Source organism: Durio zibethinus, chromosome 12 (genome assembly GCF_047325235.1).
Source record: "Durio zibethinus cultivar Kanyao isolate XHJ-2024 chromosome 12, ASM4732523v1, whole genome shotgun sequence".
NCBI lineage: Eukaryota > Viridiplantae > Streptophyta > Magnoliopsida > Malvales > Malvaceae > Durio > Durio zibethinus.
Window position 1 is genome coordinate 13,457,002 of NC_143173.1, and position 16,085 is coordinate 13,473,086.

The window sequence follows — 16,085 nt, forward strand, 5'->3', positions numbered from 1 at the left end:
TATGGCCTAATTGGGGGTTATGGATTCATTCTAGATAATCAACAAAAAACTTAGACCTAATTTGAGGTTCAGGTATAATCTAATCCTAGGATTCAAGCCTGGCATTGGTTCTATCCGTTTTCTAAAATTTGTCCTAAAGGTGTCTATAAATTGAATAATTCTCAAAGAACACAAAACACAATTAACTAGAGGATAAAAGGAAAACTATGGAAAATTTCTAAGGGTGAGTTTTAGCTGTTGGGATTTTTGGTTTTGGAATTTTTGGATTTGGATTTTCAAGGTTTGATTTGAAGTTTCTAGGTTAGATTTTAGGCTTGTGGGATTAGGTTTAAGTTTCAGGGAAATTTTTGGGATTTCTGAAAAATTCTGTGTTGGGATGAATTTTTCAATGAATGTTTGAATTTTCTGGTGATTTTTTTGGCAAAGGTTGAAGTTTTCAGTCAAATTCCGACAAAATTTCCAAAAACCAATGACTAAACCCAGTTTTTTATGGTGTTCTTGGCTTTAGATAGAAAAAAAAGAGAATTTGGGTAGAGAAAGAGAGGACTAGGGGAATTTTGAGGCTAAAATGCCGAACTTAGCCTTTATAAGGATCCAATATGATGTCGTTCCTACATACCTCGATCTACGCTCTGACCCATTGACATGTGCATCAACCCGTGTGTTGACTTGACCTGAATTTTAGGTTTTCCTTTTTCGTTTTCTTTTTATTTTTTGATTTTATTTGTTTATATTTTAATTTATTTTTTTTCACTTTTTGATTTTTATTAGTCATTTATTTTTACTGAATATTTTCCAAAATTCTATTTTTATTCAAAAAATCTTTTAAAAAATCTTTTCAAATAAGTTAAAATATAGAAAATAATCTTTTCAAGTAAATTTATGGAATTCTCCTTACTATTGAAAATTTTCACAAATCAGTTTTCAAAAAAAAAATAAATAAAAAATAAAATAAAAAAATGTTTTATCCTCCAAACGATTGGAGGATTACTTTCTAAATTAAGTTTTACTAAACTATTGAGAGACTTAATGAAATCCTCAAAATTTTTATAAATCTTTTTACAATAAACTCTCACTAAACTATTGGGAGATCTACTTCAAAGTAAGTCCTACCAAACTATTAAGAAATTTTACTGATTTTTTAATAAAAAAATATTAATAAATCTGATGACGAAGCCTCTTCAGGATGGGATACTAGTTTCTATGAATACTCTTAAGGTGAGAGAATTATCTTAAATAGCTATCAAACTATTGGAACAATTTAAGATTAATTTTCAATATTTAATATTTTTGTAAAAACATAAACATTTTTAAGGTTTGGATAATTTGAAATCAAACTAGTACCATCTTTATATGGTCACTGTGAGGATACCATAACTTTTCTCATGCGTAACCGTACTACCGAATCTAAATTTGGTTTCATGGATTAGATTCAATTAAGTGACCAATGACATCTAAATGAAAAAAGATTGGTGGCGACTCCTCTAATCTATATCTAGCGTTAGATGTACGGATTTGTACGATATTATATAATTGTTAATTGCAGATGAAATTATGCAAGCGTAAAATGCTACAGCACTCTAGCTGGATAGCATGGGTGATCTATTGGTCCTGTTTCTAGCCTTGGAACTTTCACTTGCTATAGAAGGTCTGTGAGGGGTTGAATGCGATACCTATTTGGGCCAGTCAACCTGCATTAATATTACCTAAATTGCTAATCTAATATAAGTCATATTGACAATAGCACAAGCTCATCCCTTTCTTTTATATGATTGAATGTGATATTACCTGTTCCTTAATCATCCAAAATTTGTTTCTCTTAAACTAAAAAGGCTTATTAAATCAATGGCTTATTGAGTTGCAAATTTCAATCTTAGAGTGCTGTACTCAACTGTCAATTGCTTTCTCCTGGACATGACCGTCCACACCTTACTAACTTTTCTCAAAGAGTACAGAGATTCTACATCATTACTGATTATTGCCGATGGCCTTTGAGTTAAGGTTTTCTTGGTTGGCAGGAAAGTTTTTGTTCAAGGCTTTTCTCAAAGTTAAATCACAAATTTGTGATAGCATGCTGTTTATTGATAGTTTAGATTGTTTACTTTAGCAGTTGAAACTACTTTTCATAGCATTTATCACAAAAATTTGGATTCATGTCGAACTTGACTATTTCTGGACAATTAGGTTGTTCAGTTGGTTTGCGTTTCTTAGTACAGATACTAATTTCTTTATTTTTTATGGCTTGGTGATATTTTCTTCTATGAATTACCTTCTAATGCGTTGGTTAAAGCAATGCATGGCTCTTTTCATTTGTGTTTTGTATAAATGCAGCAATATTTCCTTTGAATCTGATTAGGCAATGTAAACAGTTGAAGGGGGCTGGTAAACAAGCCCCTGTTTACACAACAGGGCTTTTCGGCACATTTAAAAACATATTCCGGACTGAAGGCATTCGAGGTTTGTATAGAGGGATATTGCCTGAATACTACAATGTGATGCCAGGTGTTGGTATATGTTTCATGACCTATGAAACATTGAACATGCTTTTAGCAGATATTAGCACAAAATTATAGTTCGTGATCATATCTCCCCAGACGTTTGATCTGCAACTGAAATGATGGGTTCACTAATTTGTTAATGTGATAGCACAGCACAACGCATCATCTTTGAATACCCTTTTCCCAGGTGCAAGTTTTTACGCAATTGCGTAAATCACCGGCATGTATTAATACATTTATAACTTCAACTTTTAATAGAAGTTCACCTTCTCTTACAAAAGAGACTTGATTCATTTTGAGTACTTGTCTTTTTTTATTTTATTATCAGTGATTTTTGAATTGCAGTTGCTACTTTCCTCTCTGTACTCAGGATTGGTTTGTATACTGTTCAGGAATACATCTTGGCTGGTCTTACTTCTTTTTTTTTAATTTCTTTTAATTATTTATTGATGCAAAAAATTGTAGTATAGCAGCATTCAATCTCATTGGACTGATTGTGTCACGCCCTAAGACCAAGACGCAACACGGCCGTATTACCTTGAAGAAAACCCCAAAGTAATACGAAGCCTTCTTTCTGAATCATTCTAAAATTTTTCAATAAAACAATCTACCATGTAAAATTCATATCTTTAATCCAACTGATAATACATCTTTATATGTGCAAATACAAACCATATAAAATACAAAACTATTTGTTAAGATCTCATTGGTCAACATTTTCTCCGACGACTAAGTAATCTTTTCCATTTCATCTTCTAGCTTCATACAAGACTAACCAAACTTATCACTTAGTCATCTGTAAAGAAAAAATAAAAAGGGAATGAGCAAACCATAGCTTAGTAAGTATAGGCTCACACACCTTACCAGATCAAGCATCGTTTTCTTATACATCATATAGATCATTCAAAACATTCATCAAATCATAATATCAAAACATTTCAAGATCATCGTTTTGTCAAATATTTCATAAATTCATAAATCAATGTCAAAATATGTCACTTCATAAATCATTGCAAAATATGCTATCGTTCAAATATCATAATCAAACCAAATCATTGATCAATCATTAAAAATCATCGTAAATCATCATTATCATAAATCATCATTATCAATCAAATCGTTAGCTACAGTCACTGCTATAACCCGTGACATTGGCCGTATCGACAATTTCATTCTCATGATTATTGCTAACTATTATAACCCATTAGCCAGGGCTTATGCTAACTACTATTACCTGTTAGCCAGGGTCTTATGATCATGTCTTTGCTAACTACTATTACCCGTTAGCTAGGGTCGTAGAACTAAGTTTTGGTGTCGATGATCCCACTTCCCAGGGATATAAAAACATAGCTATCATAAAATCATTTTTTAAACATAAATCATTTTCTCATTTCATTCATAAGCATGATCCATCATTTATATAGAGAAACACAAAATAATCATATGCTTGATTATATTTTCATACACTGAAAATAATGAAATAAAACATTCTTTCATTTAGAAACATATATATATATATATACATAGAATCGAAAACAAGCAAAGTATGTGAGATTCTACTTACCTCCATTCGATTCCACCACTTAGTTTTTCCCTCAAAATAATTAATGGCCATCCAAGATCATTTCAACAGATCAAAATTTAATCAACCCTTTTTGAGACCATTTATACAAAAATCAACTAAGTTACATAAAGGGTTAACCAATTAATACTGGCAGCCTAACCTCTTTTCCTTAAAACAGTCATATATCAATATATCCAAATCGAATTATGATCTCTTTAATGCGTTAGAAACTAGACTTGATAAGCTTTCTAACCATATATGGCAAACCTCGTAATTCCTTGTAGATTAATTATAACAATTTTTGAAATCCACGTCATATACTACTGCCAAACAGACTGTATACCTTCTAATAAAAAATATATATTTATTCACAGGAAACTCCAAATTCAATTCCGCTTATTTCATTGCAAAGTAGACTCAGTAAGCTTTTCAAAAATTTATGGCTTAATCTGTAAATCCTTGTATACAAATTAAGAAGAATTTCGTAATTCAACCCTGATGCTGTTGTCTTACAGCCTGCATATCCTTAAGTTAAAATTAGACAACTCTTCATAGAAAACTCGGATTTGACTTTCGTTTCTTTCATTAGAAACTAGATTCAACATGCTTTCCAATGATATATAATAATCATAGCGATAATCTATCCATTAATGCAAAATTCTATTTTAATTTATTATTACAGATCACAACATCTCATCCAAAAATAGAATTTCTCCTTCAATCTTTAAAAAAAACTCAAATCCTTACTTTTAGCCTTCAAACTCCATTCAATAATCATCAATAAATATTAAGAACATGAAATAAACAAAGCCTAGTAATTTACCCAAATAGATCATGAAGATTAATGAAAGATTTCTTGATTTTTTCTTGGTTTTGCTCTCAAAACTTCAACTCCAAATAATAGCAATCAACTTGATATTTCTTTTTAAATAAAAAGAGGGCATGTACTCTCACCTTTAAGGGATTAATTTGATTATAGCCTTTGATTGTGAATCTCCAACTTGATTTTTCATATTCTCTAACCCTAAGGAAGATGAGGAAGAAGAACTCTATTTCCTTTCTGTTTTACGATAGTTAAGTTTTCTTTTATCTAATACTTCAGCCCTTTTTCTTTTACTAAATAATGTCTTAATAAACTAATGGGCTTTAGTATTAGTCTAGCCCAATTATTATTTGGGCTGAGATATTACAGATTGTATTAACAAATTAAAATTGCATCAGTAAATGAGAGGTTCCTTTCCATATTTTCTTAACTTCAGCATTGAATTAGATGCTTACTTTCTTACAAATCTCATTGCAAGCAGGGTAAGTCTTTTGTTTCTGACATCTTTCAATATTTTGCTTGAACAATTATGAACAAAATAAGTATGCAACTTAAATACAGCTTGGATTTTGCTGTCATTGCAAGTTTCTCAACAATTTTCTTTTCCAGGAAAGTTCAGAAGCATTTCTGCTACTGATCTTTCTGTCATCGAGCATGAAAATTTTTAATCAATCAAGAATTAACCCTCCTTCTGCTCTAACTTATCAGTCTGCAAGCAATGATTTTTATTAGTGAAGATAAACAGTTAAACTAATTCAGTAATAAACAAGAAAAAAGTTTTTAAAACGAAGTAAGGTTCAGAAAATAAAACTATCAGTAGCGTGCTAGCAACACATGGATAATCTTCATGCACTGCACATTTAAAATCAATAAACAGCCAGTTCATTAAAGCTCTTAGCAATTCATTTCCTAAAAGCACTTGATCATCAGAATCAACTATCAAGGAAAAAAGAAACAAATCACACTTTGAAACAATCAAAAGGCAAATCGAGGTGTCCCCAGCCTCTTCTTGCTCCTATTGGCACGATTGCTTTTCATGATCAAACAAAGCATCCAACTCCGCCTTGTATCAGTGGCCATCTTATTATACCTACACCAAGATGAAAATGGCATATATCATCATCACTTTATGGAAAGGAAATGATATATATGAATAGTTATAGTCCCAAATAAAACAAAAGAAATTATTATTTTATAAAAAATCAAATAACTCACCTGCAAAATTAGAGTTTTCAGTCATTCCTTCGTGTAAGATATTTGGATGGAGGGTATGTGGCTGACTTTAGAGAAATCCTCTCCTTCCCTCCCGTATAGCACTTGAATCCTTTCTACCAATGACCTGTTCATCCCACTAATTTCATTTATTGGAGAGCAGTAATATACCTCAACCCTTCTGGAATCATCCTCAAATTATCTAATTTACCCAAAATTAAGCTCCGGAGACGTGGCATTGCGCCTTCTTCAATCTCCCACTCTTCTAATTCTGGTGAACCTCCAATTTCAATCTCCCACTCTTCTAATTCTAGTAAACCTCCAATTTCAAGAGAATCAAGTTGAAGAAACCCATTAGCAGAGCAAATGATTTTAGTCCCCCTGTATGAAATCCCCCCTAAGCGGAGAGTCCTCAAATGAGGCAGCTTTTCCAATACAGGCATTGGATCCTGCTTCATCCCAGATCCCACCATAAGTTAACTTGGCAATGTTTGCTGGAACAAATTCAAAACATGATGCCTCGATTGCGGATCTTCTTCTATCTTCCCATCTAAGAATAGTTTTGAGAGGTGATGACACTGAGAAAGGGGTTCCGAGTCTGGAAATGACTGGCTTGAATTCCATAAAAACCTCATGTCCAATGACCGAAGGCGATGTGATTCAACCGGTGCTTTTAGGATAGGCTCAACATCTTTTGTTCTCTTAAAAAATATTCCTAAACCCAGAATATTCGCCAAGCCCAACACTGCATTATTTTCAATTAAATTCTCAACCCAAATGTACTTTAAAGTTTGAATATTTTTTGAAAGAAACCTTAGCTGCATCATCCAATCACACCTGAAATTCAATTCTTTCGGATGATTAAGAAATTGAAAATGCCTTAAACTTTCCAACTCGAATAGAATATTAGGAGGTATTGTTAATAGGAAACTGCGGATGTGCAAAGTATATAAACTTTTCAACTTTCCAAAAGATCGTGGCAAGATGATTTTTCCAAGACATTTTAACCCCAAATATCTCAAATGATGTAGATTACCAATTCCACTTGACACACGCCACTCTTTTTCATTCCTTTCCACAACTTTCAAGACTCTTAAATTTTTGAAGTTTTGGCAATTTGAAATGTGCAATTCTATTCATTTCGCATTTTGAAAGAGCAACAGAGAACGTAATTTTGGATGTTTTCCCTTCAAAGAAACATACCTTTGGGCAGGATGAATAGCAATTCTCCGTGGCATAGATGCCGACAAGGTCACATCATTTGGCTGAATAATTTCCAAGAAATTCTCCTCTTGAGCTTTCTTCACGCACAATTCCCTCAAGAGATCATGTATGTGACATGTTTTCACACCTACTCCTGTATGGTCTCTCTTGCTAACTTGAACCAAACATCTATTTATCAGCTCTTCCAGGAATTGTTCAGCAACATCTTCCATCAACATTCCTCCTCTTCCAAGTGACGGTGAAATGAAACCTTCAGCAATCCATAATCGAATGAGTTCCTTCTTTGAGATCTCCCAGTCTTCTGGATAATGACCAAGATATAAGAAGCATGGTTTTAAATAATAAGGCAATTCCTTGTAGCTTAAATCCAAAATTCCCTTCACTGCATCATACTGATGATCTTGTTGTTGGACCTCGTTTAAGTGTGCAAGCATGTTTCTTTGGACCCTCTCCCACTGATCCGGTGACATTTTAGTTGCTAGCAAGCCTCCCAACGCAACAATTGCAAGAGGTAGCCCTCCACATTTTTTCACCATCTGTCTTCCTAGCGTCTCGAAATGTTCTCCTGAGCCATAATCAGACTCCGTTGTATTTCTGGGGAAGGCTTTCCTCTTGAAAAGCTCCCAACTTTCGTCATGAGTAAGAAGTGGAAGCTCTATTGGGGAGATGCAAGAATCTGCACATAATGACACATCCTTATTTCGTGCTGTGAATAAAATTTTGCTCCCTTTTGTACCTCGTGGAAAAGCAGGTTTAAGACAATTCCAATCTTCACTTCTCCAGATATCATCGAGGACTACCAAATATTTTTTTTCTTTCAAGACTTCAAAAAGTCTTTTGATCAACTCATGCTCGGGCATTTTATCAATTTGCTCTCTTTCTTCTTTAGAAGAAGAATGAACTTTTATGAGGACATCATGCAAAACTTGTCTTGGCATACATTTTTGAGAAATAAAAGCCCAAGCAAAACAATCAAAATGTCGTCTCACATCAGTGTGATTGTATACTTTTTTTGCAAGGGTGCTTTTACCTATGCCCCCAGTCCGATCAGGGAAACAACGACATGAAATCTATCTCCTTCTTCTGTCATCAACTGAGCCAAAACATTCCTTGTCATGCCCTCAAAGCCAACAACATTCGCTTCCTCAACATGCGAATATGTTCTTCTTAACCGCTGCTGCTGCTGCATTCTAGAAATAGAGCTAGACTCCTCTCCTTCACTAGATATCTAATAAGCTGGAAGACTCTTGGAAATATCTTCAAGCTTAGTCTGGATTGCTTTGACCTGCGCACCTATTTTGCGCAAATGAAAAGGCTTGGTGAAAATGGAGGTGAATCTCTTGATGATTCCATGAAGGCCTCCTTGATGTGCGACTTTGAGAATGAAAGCGTCGATAACATCTTCAGCATCGTAAGAAAGATCTCTAATTTCCTCCACTCGATTGCCGAGACGCTTGTCTGGTTCTTGCTTGTGGTCAGCCCCTTTCAAGAAGCTCTGCATGCGCTTTAGTTCAGCCTCTAGGCGCTCCTCTTCGTCACGAACTCCACTTAGTTAAACTGCTTCCTGAATGAGTAAGTCCGAGATTCTTTCAATAGCGAAGGACACAATAGCTTCTTCCATTTCTCCTTCCAATCGAAAACGGAGTCCAAATTACTTTTCTTCCTCTTCGAGGATTTCAAAATGATCCGCCTGTGTCTGCACAATCTCAATTTCCAAGTATTAGCTGAGAAACTATACTTTGCGTAAATTGATATTGTTCTATAATCCCTTTTTTTTAATTCCTCTTTATCAAAAGTTCTAAATTTATATTCTTTGTGGTGTGGCCTGTGGCTTTTAACTTTGGACAGGAAAAAGCCAGGGGTGATTCTTCCTTCTTTATTTACCTTGTTTGCATAAGAATATGGAGATTCCTCCTTCTTTGCCTTAACTTTATTTTATTCCTTTTATAGCTTTTGCATTCGATGCTTCCTTTCTGTGGTAGAAGCATTTCTAGCTAACCATTGCAATACCCCAATGAATTCTCAAAGAAGCAAGCTTGCATCTTTACTTGAAAAGTTTGCCAGGGGCACAGCAGTTTACCTCGAATCAGAGCAATACCCTTCCCAACAGATTAATTTTCTTACAGAATTGAAAAAGAAGCATGCTGGGCTAGAAAGAAAGAAAATACCCTTCCATTTCCATTTTCCATTTTTGTAGAATTTAATGAAGACAACATACTTGCAACAATCAATATGTGTCCAGGCGAAGTCAAGCATATATAGGATCACAACTCATGTAAAAAAGCCAAAGAAATTAGTAACCCAATCTGTAAAAGTGTTCCAAAATGTAGTTTGCATATTGAACGAAGCACAAACTGGAGAAAAAAGTATGTGGGCAAAATTGAAAATTTTGATCTGATGTAATGCTTTTGTTGGATTTGTCTCAGCTTGTTACAAAAACAATACTTCATTTGGATCTGAATTAGGCCCACTTCGAACTGCGTTATGGAAAGAGTATACTTAAACCGACAACCCCAGAAGCTTGGAAGCCCATTTAGCAGGCTGTTGAAAAGCAGAGAGAGCTTGCCTCACTTGGAAAACACAATGAACCAATGCCGTTGTCAATTGCACAAACATAAATGAAGGTAGAAGTATAAGCGCGTAGGAAGATTCAACATCATTTCTTGATTAATCTTAAAAAAAAATGTTCACTGCCATAAGAAACAACTCATGGTAGAGTTGCTTTACTCAATTTCATAACCACAAATAATGTTTCAAAGGAACAATAGTCGCTTCATGGCTCGATTCATAAGAAACAACTCATGGTAGACTGTCCACAAATAATGTAATTCCTTCATTGAAGTCATTAGGCCGTTGAATGAGCAATGTATTCCTCCTATAATTAATTTGTTTAAAGCACTTCAACTGTAATCAATCCCCAATACACCATTTTTTCCTCAATTTCAAAAGCATTTATGATGCTTTCCATCACATGCATATTAAATTTTATAAGTCTAAGAAAACGTATATAAACATGCTTTTAACTCAAGCAATTACCATGACTGGCACATATTCTCATAAAGCGTGAAAGTCACGATAAGACCAATTAAATGACAGATACAAATTAAAGCAAGCATTAAAGCCTATAGAATAACAAGTAAAGATTCTAAATTGATATCCTCTCTATGTTGAGCCCTGGTGGCTTTAACAATAGACAGGAAATGGCAAAAGATGATTCTTACTTCTTTATCTACCTTCTTTGCTTAAGAATATGGAAAGTTACTCTTTTTCTAGGATTGCAATCGGATTCCCCTCTATCTGCAAATTATTCTTAATTTGTATGTATTCTGGGGTGTTTAGTTTTGAATATTTGTCTTTTGTGGTGAGCCTGGTTACTATTTAACTTTGGACAAGACAGGACAAACAAAGGGAGAATAAAGAATCTCTTTACTTTCCTTTCCACTATACTTTGTCTTACATTCAATTCCATAAATGAAAAAGAAATATTTTAAATTACTATCACTCACTTTATTCTTCTTTTGGTGGGTTAATACCAACTCTGAAAATATAATACTAGTAAGTAGCAAATACTCGTGGTAATTTATAATATGATACAATAATATGATATAAGTATGATACGAATATAAGATATAAATATAATACAATCTAAAATTTTAATAGGACAATAAACGAACTGAATATGAATGAACATATATTTGTGATTTATTCGTTTATTTTTAAATGTGTTCGTGTACAATTCATATTTGTCAAAAAAATTATTTTGTTTGTTCATGTTCATTTATTTAAATAATAAATTATTCGTATTTGGTTTGTGTTCATTCAATTAAATTGAACGAGCTCGTTTGTGACTATTAAACGAACATATATCAACACACATATTCATTACTATTAAACAAACCATAACCAAATAAATTTAAATAAATAAATTTTAAACAAATATAAACGAATTCAAATAAATATAAATAAATCTTAAAATATGATTGGAATAAAAGATAACAAAATAATTTTATTAATATTATTATAAACGAATAACAAACAAATAACAAACGAATAATAAACAAATAAGTTTTAAACAAATTTTAAATGAATTTATTCACAAATATAAATGAACCAAACAGATCTCTATTTATATTTAGTTTGTTTAATAAATAAATATAAAATATTATTTAAAATCATTTATTAAATTTAATAAATGAATATAAATGAATAGAAATCGAATATATTCATAAATAATTCATTAAAAATTCTGTTCATTTACACCTCTAAATTTTAGTAATAACTATATTTATATTTAATAAAATAAAAATATATATTTAAGTTTAATAAAATAAAAAATGTGTTTTATATTTTTATATTAACATAAATTATGATAAATAATTTTTAGATAAAATATAATATAAATATAAAAATTTTAATATTTTATACTATACAACTAAACGAATTACCAAAACTAATAGCAAAGTAGATCCAAAAGTTACTGTTGATAACATAATAAGGTCCAAAAAAGAATAACAAGTATTAGGGTTTAAAAAAACAACTTTTTATCGTGGTACTTTATTTTAAAAAGTTCCTGTTAGGTTAGGATTCGATCAAGTATATTGGATCCTAGGTACAAGGAGCTATGAGGGATTTTAAAAATGTTTAGGAACCTTTTTGTCTATTCCGTTTATTGGGTTTTTGCAAGCTGTTTTTTTTATTATTATTATTATTATTGTCCTTTTTTCTTATTGGAATTTATTTGGATTTTTTCTTATTTCATTTTTGTTTTGTATTTTCTTGTGCTATAATTTTTAATTATTTGAACATTTAAGCATATCTTTATTTTTTAAACATTTCTCTTAAACGTTTGGAGATATATGGGCTTCTGATATGATATTTTAGATTCTTTAATTTTTTGCATTGTTTTATTTTCTTATATTTTAGAATATTTTATTTATTTAAAGTTTTATACTTTGGATATTATTTTATTTTTTCTAATTATTTTGCTCTCTTCAATAAAAATCTTAAAATTTTAAGTGCAAAATTTCAATTAAACTTAAAATTTATTGCGTCTTTTCCATTTTATTTCATTAGAACAAATATATGATTATTTATATTTTTGTTATTATGACTTGTATTTGTTTTATATTAGTGTTTGAATGTTTTTCTTGAATTCAATCAATTAAACAAAAATTATAGATACTATTGTAATTATAAATTCATCCTAGTTTATGAATGATTTGAATAAAGTAACGAACCGAAAATCTTAATTTTAGGAACATACATGCAAAATGTATGATTTTAATTATCTCAATACAAATTTCATAAATATTTTTTTGCCAAAAATTTCTTACTACTTAAACCCAAAATTAAATATTGTATACAATCACTTGCAAAGATATCATTTCTTTCGGATTACACTTGGAACAAAATATTCCCCACTTATAATAAGAAAATTAAAATTATTGAAAGTGGCTGAAAAACTGAACTGGACCGATCGAGTTGGTTGAACCGCTTGAAACTCAGCTATCCAAAAGGCGCGCGCCAATGTCGAGCCTCACAGTAGGTTACCGGTTCAGTCGAGTTACTCAACTATTTCCTCCCTCGTCATCTCTGTTGCTTCCAAATGACGGGGAAACGCATTCTCAGTTCGATCTATTATTTTTAATAGAGGAATCATCGTATTCAAATCTTGCTACTAGTTCAGACACCTATTCGTCCCGGATTATTTGGACGTTAGACTTAATCCATTTGATTTATTGTTTTATTTATTTAATTTGTTTTTGTTATTATTCTTAAAATTAAAAAAATAATAATAAAGCAAGTGATAAAATACGATGGATTAAAATTTTGAAATCTGCCTTATGAAATCAAAATTCAGATTGAAGAACAGGATACCTGATTTTTTAAATTAAAATCCTTTATAAACTGTTGTTCAGGGCCAGAAACTAGAGTGAAAAATACATAGAAAATTAGAAAAGAAAACAGAGAAAAATCACCAGAAAACCCCCTCATCCCACTACCATCTCAACTGGAGCTCCACCTCATTATCTCATTGCCATTTCATCATCTATACCAGAGCACCATCGCATCTTGAATCCACCATAGCTCAACCAATTTCGACACCATAAATCCTCCTCTGTTACCTCTGCCAATAACCAAACTACGCAATTGCCCATCGCCATTGTCACCACAGAATCAATAGCTTAAACCTCTCACAATCAAACAAGCCACGACCTGTGGTGCACACAACCATCATTGCAAAGAACCGATCTTCGACCAAAACCACTCAACAACACTTGCAAACCTATCGTCCTAGAATGAAGACACTACACAATAAACACAAATACCCAGCAAACCGAGAAACCCAGCTTCAGCCAAGACACAGGCACAATTTTCCCGTACTGCCATCATCATTCACCTCCTGCCAGAAAGTCGCCCATCGCCATTAGAGCGCGTCAACGAAATCCAAGAGAGAAAAACAAAGTAAAAATCATCATGGGTTTCGGCTCTTCAATTACCGTGGGGAGGTAGCCAAGAAGAAGAGGAAGAATATACCTTGAAGCGACGGCGAACGAGCGGCGGAGGAAGAGATCTTGGAGGTTGAACCCGCGACATTCAAACTCAGATCTGTGCGGCTCTGGTGAGTTTCTGAAGGAACCAAGCAGATCACACAAAAGTGGAGATTTAAACGAGCCTCTGGGTGAAATTTGGGCCTCAATGGCGGTTGCCGGCAGCGGCAGACGGCGGCGTGGCGGTGCCGAACTGAAATCTGGAAACCCTTTGAACTCTCCGGCCGTGTTCTTCTGATTTTAGTGAGAGAAGCAGAGAAGAAATATTTTTAGAGAGAGAACATAACTGAAAATTGAGCGGAAATGCTTAACAATAGGTTTTCTAGTAATATCAAAATGGTGCCGTTTTGATTGGGGTAAAACAGTTTGTGACCCGCATGCCGCCCAGCTTGTAGACCAGACCCGGTCGCACCCCTACCACCAGCCGATAGTGAGCCAAGTTGAGCCCTTTTTTGTGAGCGGCTGAGCCGAACCTTGAATCAAGCCGAGCCGAAACATTTTCTTTTTGGTAATTTGTTTCTTTTTATTACTCTGTTTATTTATTTAATATTTTTTTAGTGAGTTTTTTTAAAAAAATAATTTCAAAAAATGAAGAAAAAAATTGAATTATCAATTTTTTCTTAAACCAAAAAATTAATTTCAAAAAAATTGAAAAAAATTAAAATATCAATTTTTTTAAAAATAAAAATTTTAAAAAAATAGTTTTGTAGAAAAGTTGAAGGATCAATTTTCTTAAAATAATATTTCAAAAAAATATTTTTGAAAAAAAGTTGAAATATCAATTTTTTTAAATAAAAAAATTCAAAAAAAAATTCAAGGAAAAATTAAACTATCAATTTTTCTTAAATAAAAAATATTTTAAAAAATATTTTGAAAAAAAGTTGAGAATATCAAAATTTCCCTTAAATGTTTGGAAACAATTTTCAATAATTAATTATCTGATAAGCTTTTTAAAGGCTCAATAAATAACATGAAATTAAGCTAATACTATCATTTAATTGGTATATATAATCGTATTCTTAAATTTAATTATGGTTTTGTATATATTGAATCTATTTTTTAAAAAAATATTTGAATTAAGTTTAAAATTTATTTTTAAAATAGGACAATTCATTAGATGACGAATCGTACCTAAATAAAAAAAAAAGTGATAACTCTTTAAGCTATCTCTAACAATAAGTATACTACTCCATATGTTATGATAACTAATCATTTACTCGTCTCAGTTCCCATAAGCTGCTTAATTTTTTTTTCCTTTATTTTTTTTGTTAATTTATAGCATTTATTTTTATTTTTATTGAATTAATTTATCGAGGTCGATGTTTTTCATGTGAATTAATTTCAACTTTCATTCGAATCTCAGACTATTGTCGTGAAGAAAAGAAGGCCTCGTATGGAGGTATTATTCCTTTTATTTTCAGTATTTCGAAATGTTTGTTTGTTTATATTAATTGCGAATTTGTTGAAGGCTTTTTTCAAAGTTAAATCGCAAATTTGTGATAGCATGCTGTTTATTAATAGTTTGGATTGTTTACTTTAGCAATTGAAACTACTTTTCATCGAATTCATCATGAAAATTTGGATTCTTGTCGAGCTTGACTATTTCTGGACAATTAGGTTGTTTAGTTGGTTTGTGTTTCTTAGTACAGTTACTAATTTCTTTAAATTTTTTGGCTGGGTAATATTTTCTTCTATGAATTATATTCTAAGGCAATGCATGACTCTTTTCATTTGTGTTTTGTATAAATGCAGCAATATTTCCTTCGGATCTGATTAGGCGACGCAAACAGTTGGAGGGGGTTGGTGGACGGGACAAAACTTATATAAAGTTTTTTAAATGAAGTTTGTGAAATTTTTTAAAAATGATTTAATAAAAATTTTAATAAAAAAATTCAAATTGGTAGATTGATAAAATTTGATGTGAATATTAATAATATATAAAAAAAATTCTTAAAAATATTATTTATAATTTAAATTTGATCGATACTTATTTAGTGATAAAATTTTTATTAATATTTTTACTAAAAATATTTATCTAAAAATATTTATCAAAATTATTAAAAATTTTTCAAATTTTACACTCTTGATTATAAAATGAAATCTTTTAATTTATCAATTTTGATTTTTGATTTTAGTTTTTATAATCATTTTTAGCAGAGAATTTCATAAATTTTACTTAAAAAATTTTATCAATGTTTTTCCCCTGGTGGACA

At 31.7% G+C, this 16,085-nt stretch overlaps 2 long non-coding RNA genes and 1 pseudogene across 3 annotated transcripts; 1 reads left to right on the forward strand and 2 right to left on the reverse strand.

Moving 5' to 3' along the window:
- Positions 1–5,845: 5,845 nt before the first annotated feature.
- Positions 5,846–8,942, reverse strand: LOC149515728 (putative disease resistance RPP8-like protein 2; annotated as a pseudogene). The gene is made up of 2 exons (XR_016326265.1): positions 6,101–8,942; positions 5,846–5,975 (listed from the first exon to the last, which is right to left on the reverse strand). The product of XR_016326265.1 is annotated as a putative disease resistance RPP8-like protein 2 (transcript).
- Positions 8,943–13,182: 4,240 nt separating this feature from the next.
- On the reverse strand, positions 13,183–14,155 carry LOC149515729 (uncharacterized). The gene is made up of 2 exons (XR_016326266.1): positions 13,859–14,155; positions 13,183–13,724 (listed from the first exon to the last, which is right to left on the reverse strand). It is a non-coding gene; the product is annotated as an uncharacterized LOC149515729 (long non-coding RNA).
- Positions 14,156–14,245: 90 nt separating this feature from the next.
- LOC149515730 (uncharacterized) lies at positions 14,246–15,853 on the forward strand. The gene is made up of 3 exons (XR_016326267.1): positions 14,246–14,380; positions 15,236–15,271; positions 15,625–15,853. It is a non-coding gene; the product is annotated as an uncharacterized LOC149515730 (long non-coding RNA).
- The last annotated feature ends 232 nt before the right edge of the window (positions 15,854–16,085 follow it).